Genomic DNA, 13,856 nt, shown 5'->3' with positions numbered 1-13,856 from the left:
AAAATGAAATTGGAGATGGTCCCGGTGGTATCGGGCTATCATACCAAGATGATGACACCCCAGAAGTTCTAGTGCAAGCTCAAGAAGCCAATGTGCAAACCAGATTGCGAAGGGACAGGGAAGTCGTGTTTGTTGAGGCTGCAGTGGTAGAAAGAATGAATAAAAGGAGGAAGGAGGTAGTGGATGGTCATGAAAGCGAGGATGATGAAGAGATTGGGACTGACGATACAATCCTCCAATATTGTAGCGACGGCGAGAATGATATCGACGATGACGAGTAGCAGTTCCGCTCATGCATCTTTTGCCACAACCAGTTCAAATTTTCTCTCTGTGTAATCAGTTAAGTTTTTCAATGTTTTAAGTACCGGAGAATCTGAGTGCTGTGCTACATAATTAGTCCAGCTTTTGCTTGTGCAATGAGTTCAAGGAAATGAAGAAATAGACCTTGTGCAATCAGCTTTTAAGCTATGTGTAATCAGTTTTTTTAACTTGTAAAATATGTTTTATAGTATGCATTTTTTTGTCCGCCGTTGTAAAATATGAACAAGGAAATGAAGAAAAGACCTGTCCTATCTGTCCTATCTGCAAATATGAAGTCTTTGGGTCTTCCTCTAGCATGCCATAGCACAAAAGAAAAAAGAAAAACAATACCAATTTCTCATTTTGTCCTGATGCTTCACAAGACAAGATAGCAGCAACACAAAATTCTGATCAAACTGGCAAGCTCAAGATAGCAGCACAAAATTCTGATCAAACTGGCATGCTCAAGATAGCAGCACAAAATTCTGATCAAACTGGCATGCTCAAGATAGCAGCAACACAAAATTCTGATCAAACTGGCATGCTCAAGTTGTCCTGATGCTTCACAAGACAAGATAGCAGCAGCACAAATGACAAGATAGCAGCAGCAAGTGCAACTGCCAGAAACTGATTTAATAACAGGGTACAAAATAGCAGGGTACTGATTTAATAACCAGAATACTTTCACAAAGTATTCATGCATTTAGAATAGCAGCAACGCAAAAATAACAGGGTACTGATTTAATAACCAGAAACTGATTTAATTACTAGAATAGCAGCAGCACAAAATAACAGGGTGCTAATTTAATAACCAAAAACTGATTTAAGAACAAGGTACTTGTCAAACTTGATTCTGATCAAACTGGGTACCATAACATAACTAGTGCCATCGGTTTACATAGCCACAACACCTACATAACCAGGGTACCATCAGTTTACATATCCATAACACCTAGATAGTCCTACACTAGTTTAGTAACTATTAATTTGAGTCCACCAAAGTGACGGCGGAACCAAAACACGAAGATATCTCCCCTCTTCATCTTGGTCTTGTCCACGACATCCTTCCAGTTGGTTGATATGCTAGCACCCTTGTTCTTTGCCTTGCTGAAGATTATCCTAACTTCAGCAATGTTCTTCGCCTTGTAATAGACCTCGAGGGAATGTTCTTCTCCCAAGGCAAGACGCTTTTCAATGTGTTGAGTGGTGTACGGCTTGTTGAAGTACTACAAATAAAAAACATGGGCAACTTGTAAGAAAGAAACTTCAAGACAACTTATCAAAAAGACAACTTCAAGGCAACTTGTAAGAAAGGAAACTTCAAGACAACTTACCATTTTTGCCTTCTTAGGTATCACGTGAGATTCTTGAATGCTGCATACATAGTATGGTATTCTTGGCGTTCGATCATGAACCCGGCGCTTCAACTTCTCAACTTGTGAGGGCTTCAAGGCAACTTTGTTTGCATACACACAATGTCTATCAAAAGCAGCATTTCCTGTTTTCTCGGGACCTCTTGTTGTCATCTTGATAGCAGGCCTAGGAGCACCCTCATCATCAGAGCTAACTAGGATGACCTCCGTCAGCCTACGAATGCAAAGAATTGTAACAACAGGTCATTTTCTTCAACAAAATACATATTTCAAGAGTTATGAACTCCTAAGATCAGTCAATAAGCAGATTCACTCAAATGCAAGAAATCACAGAGAAAATAAACAAATCTTTTCTAGTAAATAAAATGCCCACAGAAAAGGAAATACACTGCTTGCATACATATGGGGCTCCAGGAAAAGGAAAATGAAATCTGCCACTTCTCTAGCAGCAAAAGGAAAATAAAATGCCACTTTGTCAACTATTGAATTAGGCACAAGAATAGAAAACAAGGCAAAGGGAAAAATAGACAGAAGGGAAAAAGAAAAAGGGCCAGCCTGGGATTCGAACCCCAGTGCCCCTGGTGCACCATCACTCCACAAACCACTGCGCTGCTGCTATAAGCTCGACAGAGAAAGGGAAGCCAGCAGGGTGACTTGTCCATGTGTGCTACTGTGCAGGAGTAAGCAAAACAAATAAAAGGGTGCCGAGGGGGGGAATCAAACACAGCACCTATAACAGGCACACACACAAGCAGATCCACTGGGCTACGATACACACACATCAAGCGGTAGCCGGGAGGGAAGTTACCGCGGGGAGGTCCTCGATCCAGAAGGACGGCCCGTCGCCGGCGCCGTGGTGGTGTTGCTCCTCGCCGGCGCCGCTCGTCGCCGACCCATCCGCCATGGGCTGCAGCTGCACGGAGGCACATACATTCAGATACGTGGAAAACACCACTGGCATGGCATGCTACCAACAAAGTAGGAAAAAACAGAGGAAACTGGCATGCTACCAACAAAGATGGTATATACAAACTTAAATCGTAGTATAACCAGTTCAACAACCAAACTACTCTTTCTAGATAAGGCAGCAGGGGAACTAGATGATTATCCTTCTAATAACATGGGAAAGATATCGGCGTAAGTGTTAGTTGTCATTCAAATCCAGACACCACAATATACGACATAGCCTGCAGAACAATATGGATCAAAAACATTATATGGGCAGTAGCCTAAGAGTTGTTGTGCATTCAAGGGCAATGTGAGTGATAATACTACTTCTCTTCTCTTCTCCATTTAATTAGCAAACTGAACAAAAACAATTTTTGTCATCTGGAACTGTACCAAAACATGACGCAAACTGAACCTAGCATGACTCAATGGTCATGGACGCAATGAGCAGTAGTATAGTAGGGAGAGGGAGAGGGAGAGTGTATACAATGGTCCATGACATGCTCACAGTTAGACCATCCATCCAATGAGCTCACAGCTTTGATCGTGACAACAGAGATTTTAAACACTGAAAATGAAAATGAACTATTGGTATTGTCTTACTCATTTGTTCAATGTACTCCGTCTATGCAAATTAAAACTCTGAAGTTAAAACTAAACTATAACCAGCGTCAAAACTAAACCATAACTGAGCACACAAATTGGGAGCACACAAGTACTCAAAAAAAAGGATGAGTATGTGAAGACAAGAGGCATGTTACTCCCTGGCCTTGCTGTATCTTATGACCCAAAACTCAAGTCAAAGAGCATCTAGTGGCCGACCCCGAGGACAACCTAGAACTCTTTTTTCGGGAGGAGAAGAACTGCGATAGTCTAGGGAGGAGAAGGAGGTCAAATTATTTCCCTCAAGTTATTCCCTCCAATTATTCCCACACGCGCGCCAAAACCCCGCACCCCTCGCGCGCCAAAACCCCGCACACCTCGCGCGGCAAAAACCGGCGGCCAAAAAAACCCTCCACCCGCGGCCAAACCCTTATCCACTCTACACCCGCGGCCAAACCCCATTCCCCTCTCCACCCGCGGCCAAACCCTTATCCACTTTCCCCAATGATGCCGCCCGACGGCGACGACGCACGGAGAGGCTTCTGACGATGGCGACGGCCTGCGACTTTGCGGGGAGACGATGCGGGGCGTCTACTGACGATGGCGACGACGCGCGAAGCGGCTCTCGTTGACGGCAACGACGCGCGGAGCGCCTCTCGTCGATGGCGACACCTTCTTCCTCAAGATCTTCCCCGGTCTTCTCTTGGTTGGTCTCTCAGCCTTCAGCTTTCGATCATCGCGTTACGGTTAGGGTTTGGGTCATGGCGTTAGGGTAAAGGTTAGGGTCATGGCGTTAGGGTTAGGGTCAGGCTCATGGCGTTAGGGTTAGGGTCTGGATCATGGCGTTAGGGTTAGGCTAGGGGATCATGGCGTTCTTGTGTCTGTGGAACTTGAGCTGCTACTGTGATGAGGTTAGGCTGCGTTTTGTTTTGTGGTGGCGTGGGAGACAAACCAAGAGACCTTCTTGTTTTGTTTTGTTACGGTTAGGTTATGTTTTTGCTAGGAAAAAAATGATGTATCCATTCTAACAGTGAGAGGTCCATCTTTTGTGTGGGACCTATATTGCTTCATTGCTACCATGATACAATTCTTTTAATCAGTAAATACTTGCACTGCCAGTTTTAGAGTCCAAAGATCATAAATCTATATTAATTATGAAAATAAACTCATTTGAGTCACACGGCTAGGGTCAGGGTCACACTGTTTATTTTTGCCAGCGTACGCAACGTAGTCATCACGATCCCTCATGTTGTCTTCAGGAATGTCTTGGAGTGAAAGAATTCCTGATGTTGTCTTCAGGGTCTCTGCTCTAACTAACCGCTACTGCTCGGTTCTGGTACCCGGCTAGGTAAAATATAGTAAGCCACATTTTAATACATACTGGAGGGAGAGTTGTGATGATTTCACAAAGGAAGAGGGCCACTTTCATTGATTTCTGTCTGATGATAGTGTTGTTGTGGTACAGTTTGTCAGTTAGAACCAGAGAGGACGATAATAGGATGTTTGGAATTTCATACCTGACTTGCTCCTCTGTGTATCAACATTCTGTAATATAGATGCTTTTGATTTGTAGTTAGTTAGTTATGGATGTGGACAGAAGCTTAGCTGTGCTGGTTTGGGATTCCCTTTACTAGAAGTTTGCTGGGAATTTTCCTTAAATTCTCGGGTTCGACGTGGTGAAAAAATATGTAGTGTTATATCACTAGTTGTTTTTCTGCTTCATGATCTCTTCAACGCATGGTCATAATGTCTTGTTATGATGCTTGCAGGTTCAAGTCTCAGGTTCAAGTCTGAGCAGGTTCATGTTTTTCTGTTATATCACTAGTTGTTTTTCTGCTTGTAGGTTCAAGTCTGAGCCAGAAAATTGTCTTTACAGGTTTACTGTATAAATATCTCAAATAAATAAAATACCAAGATTGGAAATTTCTTTGTAGAATAACTGAACTAGAAGTAACCATGGTTGCAAATTAGTTTGTTTCTAGTGAACTGGAAGTGCTGCAGAGTTGGGATTGCAATGTTATGTTTTCAGTTAATTAGTTTTTTGCTTGTTGTGTTGTGTGTTCAGCTTCAGCACATATATAGCCATTGCATGCTTCCACTGGTGGATGGATATCTTCAGCACATAACTATTTCTAAGATAATTTCTTGCTTGATGTCTTGTGTGTTCAGTTACTTGTGTGGTGATATCTTTTGTCGATCGTCTTATCTTGTCTACTTTAATATTCAGCACATAGGCATTATACATGATCCATATGTTGTTGTTTCTGTTGCCTGCTTCCATTACATGCTCCATAATTGGACTGATTGTTGATGAATTCAAGGTGTACTATATATATATATATATATATATATATATATATATATATATATATATATATATCATAATTGCACTGTAATATACACATAATTTATAGTCAACATGCTTCTTAATTAGAAGTGCTCCATTGTCCATTGGCATACCTTTCAGTATTGGACTGGGGATAGTATATATGGAGTAGTAGTAGGCTTTTTTGGATGGATTTTGGTGTATGCATGAAACTGTAGTTTTGTGGATTACTATGCTGTACTGGATTATTTTTCTACAGTCGCACAGTGTTGCACTGACTTTTCATCTATAGAAATAAAAGATATCAAACATAAACAGATATGAAAGCAGGTTTAAGTATTTCATTCCAAATGCCAGCCATTTTATTCCCTGAATGCTTAATAATAATGCTTAAACAAATTGTTTGTGGACATTTTGCAGCTCGGTACTTAGTAATATTTCTTATTCCATTGCAGGTGCCAAGTTTTGGAGTCAAGCTGCTGTGACCGTGTGATATTGTGGTTATCTCGCTTCCCTAATTTCTGCTACTTGTGATTTTGTAAAATTTATGGTGTGGAACACTTATGTAAAGTTGTGAACTTATATGGTAGTCTATGCTGTATATGGAAGTGCTCATTGCCAGTGCTCATCACCTTGTAAATAATAAAATCTTGGGAGTAATTTGTTTGTTGTAGGTTTTGATTTGTACATCTACTAATTCTTGTCGATCTGAGCACAATTGTGGATCTGAAGCAAGTGGTCATGTGGCTGGTAGGCTGGTAGTTTTAGTTAATCTAAAGAAAGTGTATATGGTTGCTGGTTTGTTATTAACTATTAATATAAATAGTCTATTGTTAGTAACTCATATTTTACTTTAATCTATATTTTGTATGACATCACTAGCCTGTTATTGCATCAAGCTTGATTGGCCCTGTTGTATAAGCTTGTTATATAAGTGCTTCTTCCTAGATATTAATTGAATCTGTTGAGTTCTTGGCCCTGTTTATGGTGGTTTTGTTCCTGAAATTGATTGATAAAATATTAGTTCATTGGAGGATCATTCTACATTATCCCCATTGTATCTCATTCGTGTTCATTCTGTTTTGCAAGCTATTAGGGCAACTTGGTACCATCAGCACAATCAGCACATATACAGCCCCTCGAGATCAGCCTACAGCCCTCAAGATCAGCCATGACAAGGACGAAGCAGCCGTCGTCTGGTATACAACTTGCTACTTATTTTACCGTTTGTATTATCAGCCATGTTAAGCTACCAGGATGCATGGGACATTGGGTGCAATACTGTTTGTTTGTAAGTTTCACACAAAATATAGTATTATGCGCCTGGGTGTGTCTAGGTACTAACTATAGAAATGTGCCTAGCTCATGCTTGTAATCTGGTAATTGAAATGTATTGTTTTAGTCCAAACAATTGGTTTATATTTTGCTTGTGCCATTAATGTACTAGGATTAAATAAAACTAAGATCTTATAGGATACCTTTGTTGTTTGAGTTGTCTTGCTTCCCTATGCATTTCAACCATTCATCTAATGGTTATGTTTTCTTATTCATGTAAAGAAGAACCCTAGACTGAGATCGAGAAGATTAGGGCTAGAACTATGATGAGGAACAATCGCATGTTCCAATCGCTAGGTCTTGGTGCGATAGTATCAATGATTAGGAAGTAAAATGCACGTGAAGACGGTAGTGCAGCTACTTGTGATGAATCAGCATCTGCCATAACACAAGATGGAAGCTCAGACTACAACCCTAAATATGATGAAGTTATTGATGGAGAGGAAGTTGATGACAAATTAGTGAAGAAGAAAGGAAAGGTGCAAACTCTATCTTGTTTGGGGTGGGAGTTGTATGTTGTGTGCTTTCTTTTTTCGTACATTGCAGAATTTTCTTGTGATCTAATTCTGCCGTCCTTGCCTTTTATACGACACCCTGCATGCTTCTAGGAAGAAGAAGTGTGCTAACGGAAACAGGAGGAATGTTTCAGAAACATCTACTCTAATGGCTCCAGGAAGGGTGTTAGCTCTATCTCCAGAAGGATCAAAGAGGCTTCTGACACCTGATGATGAACCAGATGTAGCTAGACTCACAGAAGGATCAAAGAGGCTTTTGACACCTGATGATGAACCAGTTGTGGCTAGACTCACTAGGCAGAAAGTAAGGGAGGATGTTGACAAGAGCCTGCTGCACAAGGGTCAAGGACCACTGCGAACTGATGATGAGTTGGCCTCCATGCAAGAAGGAAGCAGGATGTGCATGGACCTCAGCCCCGTTGCACCTTCTGTGGTCAGCAATCATGGCCATGAGTTGAACTTGACAGTCCTTTCTACAGAACCTGAGCAGCCAATGGGTGATGAAGGCATGTTCATCTAGTTTTCTTTTCTTACTAGTTCATTTTCTAAATGTAAGCAATGCATGTATATATGGGTGACTACTAGTCTTGATTAATGTTTGAATGTATCCTTTTCAGGCACTTTTGATGTGGTCAAGAGTTCTAGGAATGGCAAAGGGCTAGAAAAGTTGACACGTGCAATGGGAGCAAAGGTGAGAATTGAAATCGCTGAAGGGATGAGGTGTCCGGAGAAGCCCGTGCAGGCTGCAAAGCTAGCATCTGAGGGTGGCCTCATTGCGAGAGCTCATATGCCGCTGCTTCCTCACCTCAAGGAGTATAAAAAGAACCCAAGTCTTGTGCAGAATTATATAGGAAAAGTATCTGTAAGCTAACTATCTTGTTGCTGAATGTGGTCTTTATTCCTTGTTATTATACATCTCATATGATGGTTAATCTTGGTACTCATCTTGTTTGCTGCCTTTGTAGGCAAATTTTGAGATGGACACGGAATCAAGTGTCATTGAGTATGCATGCACTGATATCTTGAAGAATTCATTGAGGAACAGACGCCATCATGTCAAGAAGGAGTACTTTGACAATGTCAAAGCAAGCAAGGTTAGCATCAAGTCCCCTGTTTCTGAAATAACGGATACTGAATGGCAAAGGCTGGTCGAGCTGTGGTCAACTCCAAGACACAAGGTATGTAAATGCTTGACTGTTGCTTTACCTTGCCCATGCAAACTGTGTGATTTGCTTTATTGTATGGAAGTGATGATCTGATGTGCACATATGTAGGAGACATGTGCCAATAACAAGGTTAATCGAACAAAAGTCAAGTTTGCGCAGAAAACTGGTTCAAGATGCTATGTTGCTCATGTGCATGCAACTGTAAGATCCAACACTGTTGTTCCTTTAGTTGTTTTCCTTTAGACATAAGCATCAATTTGTTGCAAAAGCTAATGGTTGGGTTGTTGTTGAAAAACATTTCAGCAAGAGAAAAGAAAGGGTGAAGTGTTATCTGCATTGGACATTTTCAAGGCGACACACAACAACACCAAACATGGATTCTCAGAGGATGTTCAAGTTGCTATAGTAAGTAATCTTCCTTGGATTTGTTTCTGGCCTCATGTGCTATACTGTTGTATGCTCTAGGAGTGAAAAACATGGATTTGTTTCTGGATAAGCCACTATAAGTATTATATGCATCAGCTCCTTTTGTGTCCAGCATTTTATTGTAACAACCAGTAAAATGCCTGTTTGACTTTGTATTATTATCCTCCTATGTGCTGATACATGCTTATACATGTAGTTTGCTGAGTCTAAAATAACAACCAGTAAAATAGTAGTTTATGTATCTAGTTTCCGTATAAGTAGTTTCTGTATTAATTTCTGTATAAGTAGTTTCTGTATGTAGTTTTTGTATAAGTAGTTTCTGTATTCTCCATTATTCTTCATTAATTTCTGTATAAGTAGTTTCTGTATGTAGTTTCTGTATGTAGTTTCATTATTTCATTAGTTTCTGGTTTTATATAGTTTCTGGTTTCATTAGTTTCTGTATGTAATTTCTGTATAAGTAGTTTCCTCTCCCTGGTTCTATTAACATGAAACCAGAAACTTATTCCTATCTTATTGGGAGATGGTATTGCCAAACTCTACTGGTTCTATTAACATGAAACAGAAATCTGGTTTCATTATGTCTGCTTTCCTCATTATTGGGCGCTTATTTTGCTTTCTTTCTCATGGATTTAAACTGTTTCTCAATGCATTCATTATCTTTTAGTCTGAGATGGAAGAGAAGATGACTGCTCCTGTACAAGAAGGCGAAGAGAGAAAGTCTTCTGTTTCAGTTGTTGCAGAAGTTCTGACCAAGCATCGCCCATCAAGCAAACTCTTGAAGAATGTTGGTCTGCAGCCAAACTCTACTGACAAGTCCAGCAAGTCAAATGCTGCTGTCAATGCTCGTGTGCTGGATCTACAAGAGCAGCTCGAGATGTCGCGTCAAAGAAGTGAAGTTATGAGTGAAGAGATGGATGCTATGAAGAGGAAGGCAGCAGAAGCTGAAGCTGCACAAGCTGAACGTGACAAGTCCTATGAGCTGCTGCTCAAGAAGGCGGAAGAAAATGATGCGAAGTATGCTCAGCTGATGGCGTTGCTTGGAGCCAAAACAGGAAACTAGTTGGTTTTAGAACTAGATTTTCATAGCAATTCTTGTGCACTTGATAACTATGGTGTGGGCTGAAATTTATTTTGGTTGTGCCCAGATTTTGGTAGCAGTTCTTGTGCTACAGATTTAGGATCTGTATGGGCTCAGATTTAGGATCTGTATATGCTATGCTATTTTTGGTGTGGGCTGAAATTTTTGGTTGTGCTACATACTTTGTGATGTGGGCTATATAATATCAGATTTTGGTTGTGCTTCATACTTTTTTATGTGGGCTGACTTTGTGATGTGGGCTGAGATGTTTTAGCATCTGTCTATGGGCTTCAAAGTTCCATGGGCTCAGATTTATGTGTATGAGCTTCGAATCTGTATGGGCTTAGATTTATTTGGACATAAAAGAAAAAAAAGTTGCTGAATTCAAAAATGAAAAAAGGCCAAAACTGAAAATGGATCAAATGTATTTGGGCATGAAAAGGCCAAGGCCCAAAAGAAGCCCAAATTAGAATGATAAAAAAATTCAAAAAAAACTAAAGTGGCTGAAAATAGGCCAAGGCCCAAAAGAAGCCCAATAAGAAAATCCCAAAAAAAAAACGAGCTCATGTGATATATTGAAATAGGTTGGGCTGATTTCAGCCATGACGTTTTGATTTCGTCATAATTTTGCCACGTAGGACTGGGTTTGATTGTCAACGATGATTTAGGATCGTCGTAAAGGTTACGACAATCCACGAATCGTCGTAAAGTTACGTCGATTTTGACCAAAACGTCGTTGCTGTTCATTTCTGACGCTCCGTTTTCGACGCTTGGTTTTTCGTCGTGCGATCGTCGTAAATGAAAAACCGTGACGATGTAGCGACGAAAAAATAGCGTCGTGTACTAGCATATTCCTTGTAGTGTTTCAAAATACCCGCGTGATCCTAAAAAAATTGAGCGAGAAGAGGAGTAGAATTAAGATTTCCTAAGTTGAGAACCTCACCAAAGCATAGAAGAGGAGAAAAAAAAAACCTACTCTCCGATATAACTAAGACTCAAAACATTTTACTAGACTCGACTCGGCCAAATTCGATCACAAAAAGGATCCTATGGTCGTAAGGCTCTGATACCAACTTGTAACGACTAAGATACATCCCTTTCCTTATTTGGGGGCGAGTCCTCAAAAGGGGAAAGGGGCGCATCTACGTGTTTCGCAAACGGGATAATCATCACAATACATAATTAAAGAGTAACAAGTAGGGCATACACTTGCCATCTGTTAAGAATATATCATATAGCTTACAGACACACATTATTCAGAGTAGCAGCAATTCCAGCTACGGATTTAAACAGAAAACAGATGATCAAACACATCCCGTATGCTAGCCCACGATCACGACCACAGCCTCAGTCTTCCGGATAGTTCACATACAGATGGTCAGAGTCCTCATCGAACTCCCACTTCAGCTGGTTGTCATCCGGATCTCCTGCATCAGGCGTACCTATACCTATTGGGGTTTGTAGGAATCTGTGAGCCACGGGGACTCAGCAATCTAATGACCTTGGTACTGAATCTAGTCAAGTTATTAGGTGAGGAAGGTTTAGTGTATGGGTTTGCAGCAACCTAAGCTTATATGGTGGCTAACTTACGAGAATCAGAGTAATCATATGGTGGACTTCGCGAGCGATCGAAGACTAGGTTGATCACTAAGTGATCCTGAACACCTACCTACGTCAAACATAACCCCACCGTGTTCTCGATCGGGGAACGATCTCCGAAGGAGACAGTCACAGTTACACACACAGTTGGCAGTTTTGTTAGAGTTAATTCAAGTTGTCTAGAACCGGATGTTAACAAAATATCCACATTTGCCACATAACCGCGGGCACGGCTTTCCGAAAGATTTGACCCTGCAGGGGTGCTCCAACTAGTCCATCACAAACTGCCATGGGCCGCAAACTAATCCTCTATCACGAATCTCGTGATCTCCTCGGATTCCTTAGAGGAAAACCTCAACTTTGGGGAGACCCAAAGTTTCATCGGGATTCCTATACGCAAGATATATTGCTAAGGTAAGACAAATCTGGCAAGACCTCCCGACGTGTCAACGAACCCAATAGGAGCCGTGTATATCGTTCTTAGGACACGATCGGATGAGCGCAACGTACAGTGGTCTGATAGAAATCTTCCCAGTTGCCCCAGGTTGGCCCCGCACACAACTCTAGTTTGGACCAACACTCATGAGGAGCACTGGCCCGGGTTGTTGATTATTATTAGGTGATTAGCAGATTAAAACCAATGTTGGGTCCTGCTAGACGAGCCTTAACACTACACGATTTATCAAGGGTGTCCCCATAACAACCCCGAACGTGTTAGGAGCGATCAGTTATGGAATCAAACACCGGTAACCGAAACTAAGGCGGCAACAACAGAACAAATCACCCGGCAAAAGGCTAGGCCTCCCGTTATTTACCAAGTATATAGGTGCATTAATTAAATAGCAGTTTAAACATAATGATATGAAAATACTCATGTTATCACATGAGACAGTTGTCACCTGCAACTAGCAAAGCTACTCATTAGAGGTTGAGCAATCCTACTTAGCCAAACAACATTTGCTAGGAGAGGGAAGTGTTTGGGTTCATGGCAAAGACAGGTGGCATTTATATCAAGTGGTAGGCAGCGAGCATGTATCGAAGGAAACGTGATTCTAAGCATAACAAAACTAGATACGGTATCAAGGTCACGGTCATCTTGCCTGTGATGTCTTCAACTTGGAACTTCTCTTGATCTTCCTGCACGTACTCTCCAGAATCCACGTACTCGCTCTCTAATCCTTATGCTACCCAAGATAAGATAACAGCCAATGAACACCAACACAACATAATGCAACAAGAAATATGATGCATGTGTGAAGAAGGAAGCAGGCACCACTATTCTAGTCCCTTTCATATGCATTCGTTGAGTTAATTGAATTCTGGACAGAATCTAGCTACGGCGACGCGATGCGCGTGCCCTGGCTTGGTTGCCACTGCGCTATGGGAAGGAACTTAATATAGAGGGGGGAGATTCTCTTTTGAGCAGCCCCCTCTGCTCCTCCTACACACAACCACAATGGCCGGAACAGGGGAGGTTCTCCGGCGATGCTCCGGCGATCTAAGCTAAACGACTGCTACGGCTCGTGACGCGGGAGGAGTGGGGAGCCCATTCCCATGCCAACCGCAACAGGAGGAGGCCCACGATGGCGGCGCACCGGAGCACCTAGCTACGGCAACGGCGGCGACAACTACTTGCTAACAGAGAACTATGGCAAGGTGACGAGGAGGGAGGAGGAAGAGCTTCTCACCCTGGTGTGCTCGGAGGCGCGCTTGCTATCGAGGAGAGGAAGAAGGGGAAGAAGACCTACGGGGACCCGACGCACAGTTCCGGCGAGGTCGTCATGGAGGAGGCGCCAGGGAGGGGGAACAACCCCACTAGCGAGGGGAATGGAACGGGGGGAGAACCCCCATCCTCGTGGATGCCTCGGACGCCGCGGGGAAGGCTGCCGGTGACGAGGAGGACACGGGATCGACGGCGGCGCTCTCTGAACCTCACCTCTCTCTCTCTCTCTCTCTGAACTTACCTAACGAGGAAGAAGATGGAGGGAGAAGAAGGGGGGCTGGCGACGGAGGAGGAACCCTAGGCAGGGGATCACATGCCGAGGTGTTATATAGGTGGTCTCGACGTCCGTGAGGGCACGACGTCGGGAGCTCTCTCTCTGGAAACGACCCTCTTTGACGAAAAGGAGGGGGGAAAAGGGACGGCGTCAGGGGAAGAAGAGGAACGCCGAGCGGGCTTCTGCG

Source organism: Hordeum vulgare, chromosome 1H (genome assembly GCF_904849725.1).
Source record: "Hordeum vulgare subsp. vulgare chromosome 1H, MorexV3_pseudomolecules_assembly, whole genome shotgun sequence".
In the NCBI taxonomy this organism is placed as follows: domain Eukaryota; kingdom Viridiplantae; phylum Streptophyta; class Magnoliopsida; order Poales; family Poaceae; genus Hordeum; species Hordeum vulgare.
The sequence above is the reverse complement of the archived record's forward strand: the minus strand, read 5'-3'. Positions refer to the sequence as shown.